This window comes from Trachemys scripta, chromosome 13 (genome assembly GCF_013100865.1).
Source record: "Trachemys scripta elegans isolate TJP31775 chromosome 13, CAS_Tse_1.0, whole genome shotgun sequence".
NCBI lineage: Eukaryota > Metazoa > Chordata > Testudines > Emydidae > Trachemys > Trachemys scripta.
The window spans coordinates 27,573,460-27,588,741 of NC_048310.1; the positions used below are offsets into that span (position 1 = coordinate 27,573,460).

General features: G+C 44.0%; 1 long non-coding RNA gene across 1 annotated transcript in view; it reads left to right on the forward strand.

The window, feature by feature from the left end:
- LOC117886663 overlaps positions 1-14,970 on the forward strand; it is a 113,159-nt gene extending 98,189 nt beyond the window's left edge. Inside the window, exon 4 of the long non-coding RNA XR_004648016.1 lies at positions 14,843-14,970. This is a non-coding gene — a long non-coding RNA (uncharacterized LOC117886663). The remainder of the gene's footprint in view (positions 1-14,842) is intronic.
- The last annotated feature ends 312 nt before the right edge of the window (positions 14,971-15,282 follow it).

Here is a 15,282-nt window from a genome sequence, read left to right on the forward strand (position 1 = left end):
TACATCACTGTTACACTACACTCACATTTTCAGGCTCTCTCTCTCTCCCCCCAACCCCACAGTGGAAGCTGAATTTCCAGTATATTTACAAGACTTCAGGAGCCCTTGGCATAGGCCTGTAATGCCTATGTCTTAATCCAACCCTGTGTATAAGAATTGCAGGATTGGGCTCTATATCTCCCTAGTATATCTTGTTGGAAAGCAGGGTAGCTCACCCCACTGTATTAAGGATCACACTGCAAGAATCAAGGAACAGTCTTGAGTGAGAAAAGCTCTTGGCTTTTTCCTTCCACTGGAAGTATGCCCAGAGAGCAGCTTCGCTTTTGCTCCCTTAGTACGACAGTGACAAGAAACACGAGATTTTGCTTTACTCACCTAGTAGAGCTGCAGGACAGTCACCGAAAGCATCTCTGGTGCTATCTGAGCTGCACAGGGCCACTCATCACACCCAGTGTGTGGTACCACGACACTACTGAGTCTAGTTACAGTGCTATGACCACCAGGCGGCAGGCACAACAGAACAAACTTAATTCTGTCTGCAGTGGATTCAGCAAATTACACTAATGACAGACACGACGAATAAACCCCCCAACCACAGTAGGAAGTGCTATTGTTGGTGGATTGTACCTATTTTGGACAGATAAATAATGGTCCTGTCTCTTTAGGTAACACCTGTATTTTACATTGCTTCGCATACCAATATTGAACTATAGCCAAATGGAATTGATTATCCAGCTGGTCACATGTTCCGTATGGAATGTGACGCTGCAGTTAGATAGCATTGCTGGTCTGTCCCTGTATAGGCCATTTCAGAGTGACATTGGCTGGAAGAGAGTTGCTTTTCCGTTTCATCTATCAGCGTGTAGCACAGCAAGAATGAGTAGTGCAGTGGTTCTCAACCCACAGCCCAATCAGCACCCAGCTGCAGCCCATGCGATATCCTCAGGGCCGTACAGGTAGTATATATATTGTGTGGATATAAGCCCACATAACACACAGAGCACTGCATAGGCAGCCCACAATGGTAAATAGGTTGAGAACCACTGGAGTAGAGGAACAAAGGGAAGTGGAGGGGATTATCAAGAGTTGATGAAGGTGGTATCACACTGCTATGTAGGGAAGCATGCAGAATGCAGGCTACCACCATGGGGATTTTATCCAGTGCTGCCATTCTCTCTTTCAGAAGCACATTCATATTTCTCTCTCTGCCTTCCAGGAAAGCGCTGCTTAACAAAAAGCTAATTTTACACTGAGAGGCAGTATGGGCAGCCTAGCTGGCCATGATAATAGTGACAAAGGAGGTAATAGATGCTATTTTCTCCTAAACTAGACTTGCCTACCTGCAGGGAAGAAAACAATTTTAAAATGTAGCAAAAGAATAAGCATTGTAGCCTATATGTGGAGGTTTAGAATGACAACCTGTTCCATCCAAGGATCTCAAAGTGCTTTAACCACCATTAGTTAATTATACCTTAACAAACATCCCTAACAGGCAGGTGTTAGCCCCTGTATCAGATTGGGAAATTGAGGAACAAAGGTTCAGTAATTTTAATTCACGAGGCTGTACAGTAAATGACTGGCAGAACCAAAAACAACACCCAGATTTCTTGACTGCCAATCATGTTCTCTAACAGCTTGAGGAGACTTTGGTTGAGGTTGGATAATTACCACTACAGTGGACTGAGTAGCTCTAGAACAGGCCTGGGAACGGTACTCCCAGCATCACAGAAGAGCTCTGTGTGGCTCTAAATCTGGTCTCTCTCACCAACAGAAGGTCCAATAAAAGATATTACTTCACCCACCTTGTCTCTCTAATATCCTGGGACTGACAAGGCTACAACTGCACTGTGTACAACGTTAGCCAAGCATTTTCAATTTCAACTCCAAACTAAGGTTCAAGCCAGTTCTTTAACTGAATGAGTTAATCCTTTCCACATCATTTATCTGAAAGCGAAGGATTCTGCAATTCTGTGATAAAGAAGGGAAACATAGTGCATTGGTTAAAGCCCAAGATTGAGAACTGGGAGATTCTGCTATGCCATAGACTCCTAATATGAATTTAAGCAAGTAATTGAACCTGTCTGTCTTAATTTACTCACTGGCACAATGGAAACACTTGCACAACTCATTTGTGATGCTTAATTAAATGTCTACAAAGTGCTTTGAAATCCTTGGAAGGAAGGTTTTTCAGAAGGGCTATGGCTTGTCATTCTAAAGGACAAACATTGTGGCATTTATGGCTCATATAGTCATTGACTAAGCTCATCCTTCCCATTTTTAAAGTTTTAACTAAGCAATGTTTAATGAAATTTGCTAGACTAACTGCTTGTGTTGTCTCTGCTGGTAATGCAAAAGCAAACTGCTATAAGTACGGTACCCTGAAGGCAGACATTAGGAGTTTCTCTGTTGAATCCAGCAGAGAAGTTTCTTGCATCTCTGTTGAATGCCATCATGCTGTGATTAGTTAATCATTAAGTACATGGTGCTTTTAATTAACTGCCAACTCTGCTTGGGCATCTGTTCTAAAAATCACATCCGATCGTGCTTTTCCCACTCTGTGGTTATGGAGCTCTTCAATAATACAATTGTTGCTCCGTTCTTCAGCTCTCCCTGCTGCAAGAGATCGCATGCCCAGAGAACACTACAAGGAATTAAAATGTAAATTAGTAGTAGTGGATGGGTTTCTTTGAAGGGAAAAGTAGTAAATACAAATTTAAAAAAATTCTTGAATAAATGGTAAGAGAAAAATAATTTTTAAAAGCCAGTTTAGACTTTGGAGAGATTCAAATTTTTGCTGGTGGAAAATAAAGGAACAATACTTTCATATTTTACTCTCATTACACAGTTTTTGTAAATACTATACAATTTTTTTAAATTAGGGGAAATTTTCTCTGTTTTTCAAAGAAGACTGATCACAGATATATCTCAACCACTGAGCCATTTCACTAGATTCAAAGGCCTTGGCTACACTTGCGAGTTACAGCGCTGTAAAGGCTCCCCCAGTGCTGTAACTCACGCCCCGCCCACACTGGTAAGGCATTTGCAGCGCTGTATCTCCGTGGTTGCAGCGCTGCATGTACTCCACCTCTCCGAGATGAATAGCGAGTATTGCGCTGCTGCTGCAGCGCTGCGGCGCCAGTGTAGCCGCCCAATGCGCTGTGAATGGCCTCCAGAATTATTCTGCAGTATCCCACAATGCCTGTTCTAGCCACTCTGGTCATCAGTTCAAACTCTACTGCCCTGGCCTCAGTTAACCAACCATGTGACCGACCCTTTACATTCCCCGGGAATTTTAAAAATCCCTTTCCTGTTTGCTCAGCCCGGCATGGTGTGGAGTGCTATCAGCGAATCTTTCCAGGTGACCATGCCTCCACGTGCCAAGCGAGCCCCAGCATGGAGCAATGGCGAGGTGCTGGACCTCATCAGTGTTTGGGGGGAGGAAGCTGTCCAGTCCCAGCTACGCTCCAGCTGTAGGAATTACGATACCTTCAGGAAGGTATCAAAGGACATGGTGGAAAGGGACCATGACCAGGATGCCCTGCAGTGCAGGATTAAAGTGAAGGAACTGCAGAGTGCCTACCACAAAGCCCGTGACGCAAACGGCCGCTCGGGTGCTCCCCCCGCGACCTGCCGATTCTACAAAGAGCTGGATGCAATACTTGGGGTTAACCCCACCTCCACTCCGAGCACCACCATGGACACTTCAGAGCCGGTGGGGCTGGGGGAGGAGGAAGAGGAAGAGGAGGAGGAAAACGGGAGTGATGGTGGTGGGCCAGATGGAGACACCCCGGAATCCCTGGAGGCATGCAGCCAGGAGCTCTTCTCGAGCCAGGAGGAAGGTAGCCAGCCGCAGTGGCCGGTACTTGGTGGAGGACAAACAGAAGAGCAGGTTCCCGGTAAGCAGGTTTTTCTTTCGGGAAGGAATTTTTTCGGTGCGGGCTCTTTGGGAGAGGAGGGTTAGGCATGCATGCCTAGATGCGGAATAGTGCATTGATGTGGTTTATCACATCGCGGTAATCGGCCTCGGTAATCTCCTCGAATGTCTCATCCAGAACGTGTGCAATGCGCTTGCGCAGGTTTATCGGGAGAGCCACCGTGGTCCTTGTCCCAGCCAGGCTAACGTGTCCACGCCACTGTGCCGCGAGGGGCGGGGGGACCATTGCTGCACACAGGCAAGCTGCATATGGGCCAGGGCGGAAGCCGCATTGCAGTAGAAGACCCTCCCTTGCTTCCCAGGTCACCCTCAGCAGTGAGATATCGTCCAGGATGAACTCCTGTGGAAAAAGTTGGGACAGTGTTCAGTGTAGGTGCCCCCTGAAGCTGTTGGCTCTCCCCAAGGCACAGAAACCCAGAGGACAGTGCAGCCCTGAAACAATCGGTCCCCCTTACTCACCATTTTGAGGCTCCCATGGGATGTGTGTGCTCTGTTTCGGATGGGAAAATTATGCTATTGTGTAGACCCTGTGAGTTTTCTACTCCTTAAGTGCGGTGGGAATCATTACTCTGTCTGCTATAAACAATGCTGCTTCTGTTAAATGTTGCATTTTGCCTATACAGCTGCATCAACCTTGAGACCTCAGCCGTCCCTCTTATCGCCTGCCAGAGACTGCAAAGACTCAGGAAGAGACCGCGAAAAAGCAAAGAAGACATGCTGCAAGAAGTGATGCGGCCATCTATTAAAGAGAATGAGAAAGCACAGAACTGGAGGGAGAGAGAAAGCAGGACCCGCCAGGAAAACGCAAAGCACCGCGCACCGGCAGCAAAGCACTGATAGGCTTGTAAGCATCCTGGAGCGCCAAGCAGATGCTATCCAGGAGCTGGTAGCCATGCAGAAAGAGGAGCAGTACCGCAAACGCCACCCCTCCCCTACAGCCCTTGTCCCAAAACTCTTTCCATTGTGCCCCACTGTCACCTCCAACCCACTTTCCCCAACTTCCATGTTCTTCACGCCACCTGCTGCCTCCAACACCAGTATCTTCACCACCCAGCCCTGAAAACCACGACCCTTACCCTCTGCACTCCACCCCCATCACCATGCAGTACAGCTATCCTGAAGTACAGCACTCACTGCACAGCACACCAGACAGGACATACGCGAATCTGTGATTGCACTGTTCCCCACTCCACCCCCTTGTTTCTTTTCAATAAATACATTTTTTTTCTTTTTAATAAATGGATTCTTTGGCTTTGAAAACATTCTTTATTATTGCATAAAGTAAAAGACTCCTTAGCCCAGGAAATAAACAGGCACTGCAAGTCTGCTTGTCTGCTAAGCAGACACTGATTCCTAAAGATTGGAACTACTGCACTTCACTCCCGTGCAGGGCACCAGATATCACTGCTGGTTTTCAGCCTCAAATTGCTCCCTCAAGGCATCCCTAATCCTTGCAGCCCCGCGTTGGGCCCCTGTAATAGCCCTGCTCTCTGGCTGTGCAAATTCAGCCTCCAGGTGTTGAACCTTGGAGGTCCATGCCTGAGTGAAGCTTTCACCCTTCCTTTCACAAATATTATGGAGGGCACAGCACACGGATATAACCGCGGGGATGCTGTTTTCAGCCAAGTCCAGCTTCCCATACAGAGATCGCCAGCGGCCCTTTAAACGGCCAAAGGCACACTCCACAGTCATTTGGCACCGGCTCAGCCTGTAGTTGAACCGTTCCTTGCTGCTGTCAAGGCTCCCAGTGTAGGGTTTCATGAGCCACGGCATTAATGGGTAAGCGGGATCTCCAAGGATCACAATGGGCATTTCAACTTCCCCTACCGTGATCTTCTGCTCTGGGAAAAAAGTCCTGGCCTGCATCTTCCTGAACAGCCAAGTGTTCCAAAAGATGCATGCGTCATGCACCTTTCCGGGCCAGCCTGTGTTAATGTCAATGAAACGCCCACGGTGATCCACAAGCACCTGGAGAACCATAGAGAAATACCCCTTCCGATTAATGTACTCGGATCCTAGGTGGGGTGGTGCCTGAATAGGAATGTGCGTCCTATCTATCGCCCCCCCACAGTTAGGGAACCCCATTTGTGCAAAGCCATCCACTATTTCCTGCACGTTACCCAGAGTCACGGTTCTTCTGAGTAGGATGCGATTAATGGCCTTGCAAACTTGCATCAACACGATTCCAACGGTCGACTTTCCCACTCCAAACTGGTTTGTGACTGACCTGTAGCTGTCTGGAGTTGCCAGCTTCCAGTTTGCAATAGCCACCCGCTTCTCCACTGGCAGGGCAGCTCTCAATCTCATGTCCTTGCACCGCAGGGTGGGGGCGAGCGCCTCACACAGTCCCATGAAAGTGGCTTTTCTCATCCGAAAGTTCTGCAGCCACTGCTCATCATCCCAGACTTCCATGACGATGTGATCCCACCACTCGGTGCTTGTTTCCTGAGTCCAAAAACGGTGTTCCACGGTGCTGAGCATGTCCGTGAATGCCACAAGCAATTTCGTGTCGTACGCGTTACGCGGCTCAATAGCATCGTCGGACTCCTCACTCTCACTTTGGATCTTAAGGAATAGTTCGACAGCCAAACGTGACGTGCTGGCGAGACTCGTCAGCATGTGCCTCAGCAGTTCGGATTCCATTTCCCACAGACAGATTGTGCTGCACAGAAACCGTTGAAAGATGGCACCAAGGGTGGACGGAAACAAAGGGATTTCTGGGATGCAAAGTGACGCATCATGGGGCATTGGGACAGGACCCAGAATCCCCTGCACCCACGCCCCCTTCCCACAACCCACTGCGCCAGAATGGGAAAAGGTGTTCTGTGCCCTGATTCTCTGTCTGGTTCTAGCCATAACACCACACTACGGGAATCCCTCAGCAAGGGAGATGGGGGCAGTTTCTGCTGCCTTTGCACCACCTGAATCTGGCCCACCATTTCTAGGGGAGAGCAATGAAGTTTGGTTTATGTGCCCCCAAATCTTTGGTCCCTTGAGACTTCCATTAAGGACCAGTTGTAATCTGGATGCCTGCCCACAAGAAAATGGACTGACCTCCTCTCCCATTTCTGAAATGCAGTCAAATAACCACAGCCAGCTTTTACACTACTGGTTGGGGTCAGATTTGAATCAGACCTACAGTAGCAGTGAAAGTCTCCGTATCGCGTTATCTCTCCCAAACCTTTTTCATTCTCCAAGTTTTGCAGTTTTCGTGTTACCTTTAAACCAATATGTGCTTTCTTTAAAAAAAAAAAAACCCTTCTTATTCATCTCATTCCCCTAGGTGTTTACACCAGGTTTGTTGTGTTGTTTGTTATCAACTCATTTTTAAAACGTGCCTTTTTTAAAACAGTGACGTATGCGAAGATGTAACTGAAGCTGCTGGAGAAGTGTGGTTGCTGAATCCAGCAAAACCATGCAGCGTAAACTGGGTGGGTGTGTGCCTGTGCCCCATACATTCCTTCCTTTCTTTGGCCTTGGCTACACTTGCAGATGTACGGCGCTGTGAGTTAAACCTGACTTAGTGCAGCTGAGTAGGGAAAGCACTGCAGTCTGTCCACACTGACAGCTGCCCAGCGCACTGTCGTGGCTACATTGCTGGCATAGCAAGTAGGCAAGAGACCATTTTGGTTACTGTGACTTAAATGACTGTATCTAGAGCTATTTTTACATAAATAACTCCATTAGAACAGAATGTCAAAGTATTCTCTCTCTCTTTTTTTAAATTATGTTTAAAATGTGTGAACGTGTTGCATTTTATAGAGAAAATAAGTGTTTAGGAATTACGTAGCAAACTTGGTTTTCTAATTGTTTCCTTTCTGAACTATATCAGGACACAGCACTTACATAAACTGAGTTCAAGGTGTTTATTGGAACACATTGTTTTCTGATGACATCATAAGAACACTGTCACTTAGGCAACTGAAAGTGTTACTATAGTAACTACATCTTTTACAGCTCTGCTATTGAAGGACACTGACCGAGATGTTAAAAACGTGAGCTGGAGATTTGCTAGTTAAATGTTTGCTGATACTGAGCAAGCAGAAGCAACAAGCCTATTTTAGATATACAGGGTAGCAAACCACTTTAGACCTTCCTGAGAATCTGAAAATGGGCATTCTTGTCTGGGTAATGCAGCTTTGCCTTCAAAAACTGTAATGTTCTTAGAATATTCCAGGACTTCCAGCAATGGCATTAAACAATACCGCAACTTGAGATAGGCCTAAGCCCTGACCTTTCCCCCAGTGCCAGGCTGTTAGGATCTGGGGGATTGCTTTAGAAAAAGCAAACAGCTGCTACATGTGCAGGTTGTGAGATCTGGCATTTTGATTCTCTCATAGCTAGGGAGAGCCCAATGGTATGTGAGGACAGCAATTTGCATTCAGCTTGGTTCCACTCCAGGGTAGTGCTTTGAAAAAGAAGGGAGTTTGATGTCAGCTGGCTGTGAAGAGTTGTGGAGATGTAAAAGAGGGCATAGGAGTGAAGCTTCTGTTTTTGTCGTCAGCAGTGCTGTCCAGACTGGAATTGGGTAAAACTCTCCAGTTCCATATTGCTTATAGTTTAATTAAGAAGTGCCAGGTTTGGGGCAAATGTGTTTACACTTATTACTACGTCGAGTCAAACCTTGAAACGTAAAAAAAACTTGAGAATGACGCCACTGAGTTTCACCACCTCCTTCCCCCTGCAGGACCATCAAATCATTTGCTAATATTTGCTATTCTAATTAGGCTGGTTAGCTGTGTAAGCCATATGGTATTGTTTCTGTTACCTGACTGACTTATGCAACTAGCCAACACAGCATGAATCACAAAGTTTTTACAATCAAGTACACAGTCAGTCAGCTCTCCTTTGGTAAGCATCCAAGCTTAAAATTTGCCATTTGTGGATATTTGTGCTAATCAAGCTTGAGCGCTCAAATATTAGAGGGAAATATACAGGAAAGGGTCATGAACACAGAAGAAAACTCACTCTTGAATCTGAATGAACGTTGGCAGACTATTTCTCTTTAAAATGCTATTGGGCTATAAGTTAGTGTTGTGGGTGGTCTACTGGTCACAGCATATGGCTATTAAGAATGGGGTGAACTATGCAGAGTAGTTCATGGAAGTCTTGTTAATGGCAATGTGGTAAGGTTATTCTGAGGCCAGTTGAATTAAATTGTGTAGTAAAAATAGAATGTGAGTGTGAATGTAAAAGGTGAAGGATAAAATTCTTCATAGTGAATCTACTGCCACATTTTGCATTAATTAGCTTACTTGCTGGCCGTCTCAGCAGAGAGGTTAGAACCAAATTACACACTTACCTCTGGAGGTGGTCTCTCAACAACAGGACAATGAGATGCAATGGCAAGCAGCAATGTTATAATAAGTCTGTGTTGTACCTTCCTGGGGAGAATGAAAAACTTCCATTTCCAGGGCTGTAAATCCACCACCTTGCCAAAGCACGCATTTAGCTTCAGTGATCTGAAAGAACTTTTTTAAAATGTATCCTACTAGGTGTTTCACAGGGCTCAGGCCATTTTTTCTTTCTTTCTTTCTCTCTCTTTTTTTTGAGGGGGGAGGGCAATAAAAAGAGATTCAGGCCAATGCTGATATTCATTTCTCTGTATTACACTGTGAATCTATTTCCTATGGGCAGTGCAGTGCCTTCCTCAGCAGAAATGTACAACTACCCCATCATCTGTAAGAACAGGGATGTAGAAAAGGCCAATTACCTTTTGAAGACAAGGAAATTACTTGCTTATAATTGAGTTCTCTGAATATGGTGTCCGCTATTAGAGCCACACTCATCCTCCCACCACCCCTTGAGAGCTGGGGTTTTATTCCTATTTAAGTTATAATTATAATAATTAGTCTGAAAAGGATCTGGGAGTTGAGGGCTATGATATACCATATAGACCCCTCAAGGCATATTTTTGTACTAACTCATTATGACCAGTTCTAAACTTTACCATTTAATCTAGTTATTCAGTACCCAAGGTCACACCAGCTGACCCACGAGCATGAATCCTTAGAGACTCTCACCTTCAGAGAACTACAATTAAAAGGTAAATAATTCCCTAGCTGCCCTCTCTGGGAAGCAATGAGATAAGTCAGGGAATGGGATCCAACCACATCCTCATTATTCTTCTTCTAGTAACTTAACTAATTGCAATGGTTACAATTTACCAAAACAAAAATGCAGGAGAAGTTACAGTTAATTTAGAATTGGACTGGGCAAGACTCAGCCTTCAGTTAACTGGGGGTGGGGCCAAGTGTGTGTGTGGGGGGGTGTCACTCAGACTCCATGCAAATCTAAAGGGCTAAACCCTGAGAAATCAAATTAATCACCACTTCAAGGTTTGTAAAATTCATGCACTGAAACTAGGTCACAGCCTTATCCATAATAGAGCCCATTTGTTTGGATATTTCATAATATGTTGTATTGATTAAATAATGATTTTAAGTTTCAAAGTATTTGAAAGAACTCTTAAGTTAAAGGGGTTTTAGACAATTTTAGAGTCGGTTAGCAGTTATCTAAACTGCAGTTCCTACCTTAAAATGTTCTTTAAAATGACATCATGATCTGGGACAACAGATTCCAAGGAATTTGTCCCCACCTGAATTTCCAGAATGGGATCAGCCTCAAGCGTTGCAAACCATTGGAGCAATAGCTTTCAAGTGCGTAGTAAGGGAGCACATGTGGTGGGGTCAGAGCTAAAAATAGTTCACTACAGTCCTAAGGTAGTTAGAGCATCTCTCCTAGTGGCAGTAAAATAGCATTGCTCAAATTTCAAAAATATTCACTTTGTGACTGGAATTTTACAGGAGAAATTAATTTCACCTGCAAATCAGAGACCTCCACCAACATTTGTGTCAACAAAATCAAATCCATTATGTCATGCGTCAGCAATACATTCCATTGATTACAAGGACAAAATTAGAGGCTGGATGAAGGCCCTTTAGAAAAGGTGGCTCTTCAAATCTAGATTAGAAAACGTGAGGCAGAAGAAGATTCTATTTTCTAGATATAAAATAGCCAGAATATATATAATGTCTTCCGGAAAACCAGAGTTTGGTACATGCTGGCATAGGGCCATTATGATGCAATATGTCAAGTTTCTATGAGGATGCCATAGTACACACTGACATTGTGCTTCCAGGATATCTCACAAATTGTAATTCTTGGATTGACTGAGCACCGTGAATGCCGTGCAGCACATATCAACACACAAACACCTAGGAACGGAGCTATAGGAGTCTTCTTGTTTTGCCTGGAAAATGATGACTGCTGATACTTTATCCTGAAGGTAACCTGAAGTCCTGGGAGCAGCAGGTCTGGCAGCCTCAGCTGGGTTCCCGGCTGCACCCAGTCCTTCTACCCACAAGACACAATTAAGTACAATAGATAATCTTTGCTCTGAAGCAGGTCCGCACAATGAATTCTTTTATTCCCACCCAGGGTTAACATCACACGAGGGAGCAATAGGGAAGAAGTCTGCACTGTTATTGTCTGAGCTATATGTTTGCTGGAGATAAATAAACTTCAATTTCTAATGTTGCTGGTTCTGAAACATCCCACTGTTTTTCTAAATTAAATTATAGGGGCACTACCATACTAACAGCCGGGCACATTAACCACAGAAGCAACATTTCAGACCATTTTTAAGTCCTTGTGCTGTGGAATTTGGGGGCTGGGAGGGGAAGCAATAATTTCAGACATTGGTGTCTTAATTTGGACACTTAAGTGCTGATATGAATGTACAGTCTTGGGATTTGGGTATGTGATAGGCTTTCTGGGACTCAGACCCTGTGCAGAGATGCAGAGCTATTCTGAGAACTCACCCTGGTAGCCAGATCAGGTGAGTCTGTCAACTTTAATGTCTGAAACTCAGCTCTTGCCCAGGGCCATTAAGCTTTTCCCACAGGTCCACTGACCCATGGCCCTGTGGGTGACACCATTTATGGGAGAAGACTCCTTAGTCTTTACCCTTTTGACGGAATCCTAAGGGTGCAGGTTCAACACCCTGTTCCTTCACTGCCTATTAGAGGGTAAAGGTTGTTTCATTACCAGACAGTCTAACACTCAAATAGTCTAATTAATTAACAGGCAAATTTATTAAGGTGCCACGTACTTGATTTGTGCTCATGCCGGCAAATTGTCAATAACATGTCTAAATGGCCATTTGAGAGTAAGAGTATGGTACTTGTGTGTAAAATTGTAACTGCATCTTCAGGAGTTCTCAAACATGGCTTTTACAGTAGATTTTTATAAATCAAAAAACATTCCAGGAGAAAATATTCATACTGAAGTTTCCCTATGGTATGTTTCCCCAGGATGATCTATTCTTGTATTTAAATATCACCTCAGCCAAAGCTACAGAAATGCATGTCCAGAGCCTCTCACTCATGCTGCCTAGAAAATCCTATACCAGCTGATATTACAAAATACTGAACTTCTCAGACAATGTAATTAAATTCTCATTCAATAACAAATACATTACCTAATCTCTTGGTCTGGTATCTAGCACATGCTATAATCGTAAAAGACCACAAGTCTCTCCATTAAGCCTGCTTTCAGTACACTGCATCACCAACCATTAGTTAATTTCCTCATCCAATAGTTTTAATGTAGGCCGGTTGCTATCGATATCCACCTCCCAGTGGAAACACTTTCCTTTGAGTACCCTGTTTCATCAAGCTATTAGATGTCCTAAAATCCCTTGGAGTCCTAGATTAGTGAATTTGAACTTTTTTTGTATTTTCGTTTTGACTTTCACCTTTGTGAGAGATGGTGGTAGGTGAATGATTTCTCTGCAGTTTCCAAAGATTTATTGGTTTAATTTAATGCAGCTCTGAAAACCGACTCAGACTCCTTCCTTTCCTAGAACAGTTACCATCTGTGAACATTACTATAGCTCCTACCTTTCCCTTGTTACCTACAATCCCTCATCTCTTGCCTTTCACCCCCTGTATAAAAACCAAAACCCACACTCATTATAATCCATCTGTAGCTATGAATTCAACACTGCAGGGTAGACGGTTAGACGTTTGTAGGACTAGCTAAGGAGATATCTTTCCTGTACTTCTTCATTACAATCACAAAAGAGACTAAGCTCTAGTGGTTAGAGCAGGTGACTGGGTGTTCCAGGATCCACCACTGCCTCACTTTGTGGCCTTTCACAAATCACTTAACCTCCCAGTCTCTCCTTCTACCCTCCTGGAGTACGACTTAGCTAGCTCACAGGGCTATTTTGGAACAAATTACAGTGTATGAAGTTCCATAAAAAAAAGTGACGTGCAAACACAGTGAGCATCACACACTGGAACCTAGACATGGGCCCAGGCTGGATCTGGATTAGTCTGGGGGTGTTTAGATCTGAGGTTTTGATTCAGACCGTTTTCCACAGAAAATAATACAACCTCTCCCCTCCCCCCAGCACATACACACCTTTTTCAAGGAATACGTCATGCAGTTGGGCTAATGTCTCTATACTTGCCAATGAGAGTCATTTCTGATGTAACAGCTTCTCAAGCTTGGGTTTTAGTCCCAACATCAACATTTGAAATCTGCACCTGGAATCGTGGCATTCATAGCCAACTGTGTATATTCAGCCGTTTGGCTAAGTACCTGATCTGTCCATGTAAGTGCCTAGATGTGCAATTTTTAAAACCTCTCTGAAAATTGGACCCTAAAAATGCAGAAAGTTGCCTATTTATCACAGCCAATGGACAAATTTATCTTGTAACCTTCTGGACACAAGCAATAGGAAAGAAAGCATATATGTAATATCCCCATGGTTGGAGGTGATATTCTTATGCCAAAATGGTGATTTATGGTAATTCAGCTACATGCAGGGAGAAAATGCTTCTAATTTTGTGTATACATTAGGGGAAAATGTTTTCCAGACTGGCAATGGTCCAGCAAGAGATGAGAGGTAAGAGAAAGGACCCACAGTATTATTTTGAAAACGCTTTTACGATCACATAAACACACTGAGGTCTTTTATAGTGCCTCAGGTTTGCAGTCTGTAAAACACACACTAGTATCCTTTATTAAACAACAGTCAGTGTTGTTCTATAAAATATTCCCTTGTTTAAAACACTCTATTTTTAATTGCCTTCAGTTTTTATATCAGTACCAATCAAATGAAGAAGAGTACATTACAAAATTCCAATTGGGTAAGCTAGCTTTGCTCTTTTATTGAGGTCATTGTCCATTTAATGTTTTCATTCTGGTTGCCAGGACATCATTCCAAGGCATTATGTAAGAAAACCCACAGTATTACCTCACAGTTCTGTATCCACATTCTGCATCCTCATTAACATGGGCCAGCAGTAGGTGCCTTTACATAGAATTGCTGAGTTTATAATAAAATGTAGGGCAATCATGTCAGCCATTTGCAGTTAATCTCTTTGCACTGGCAGGCCCAATTACTTCTGAAAGCACACTGGGGGCTCCCCCCTCCCCGCCCGCAAGATAAAAAATGGCTGACACAAGCTGGAAGGCCATGGATAGTGGTGTTATGGACTGGCTGGACAACAAAAGAGCTAAGACCTTGAGGGTCTCCAATGACAGGGAGTCATTTCAGGTATGGAGAAAGAAAATAAGATACTTATTTCCCTTAAATGTCCAGGTAGTTTGTGGTACAAATGTGTAACCAAAAAACGTTAATGGAGATCTCTCTCTAAATTAGAGCCATGTGAAATTGGCAGCAGTTCAACAACAATATTCTTATTCTCCTAGACACCTAAGAAAGCTGCTGGGGATTTCTTACCTCTATGAAATAAGATAAAAGATTTAACTTCTCCAGTGAGTCAGAAAATTTTGCAGTGGTTCAACTCTTCCCCCTAAATATACATAGACCACTGACATAATTGTAGAAAACTAACTTGTTAAGGGCTGTGCAATTTCTCGCTTGTCATTCAGCTGAAAAAAATTCGAAGGTCACTTGAGACTATGAAGAGCATGAACGATAATCTGATGAAGCAGGAAGAAAGAAAAGTGAAAAGATGGCTAGCAAAACAAGCTGAATTATCACCATCAGCATCGTCGTCATATAAGAACTTATACAAGGTAATGAATTGCTTTTCCAAGGGACACCATGCAATACATAAAAACCATATAATAAAACAAGAGTTGTGGTTTCTATACGAGTAGCTCTTCATGCTGCAGATGTAAGCAGATCATGCTGGTCAGGCAAGCCAGGGGTTGAGAGGGGAGTTCATGGCTAGGGATAGCGGGACAAGTTAGCTCTTGCTCCACCCTCCAAAAATTCTATCCCACCACTGCAACTTGGGTAGCCACCAATAATCCTTTGGGCCAGACCCTTGGCCACTGTAAATTGTCATAGCTCTATTGACATAATT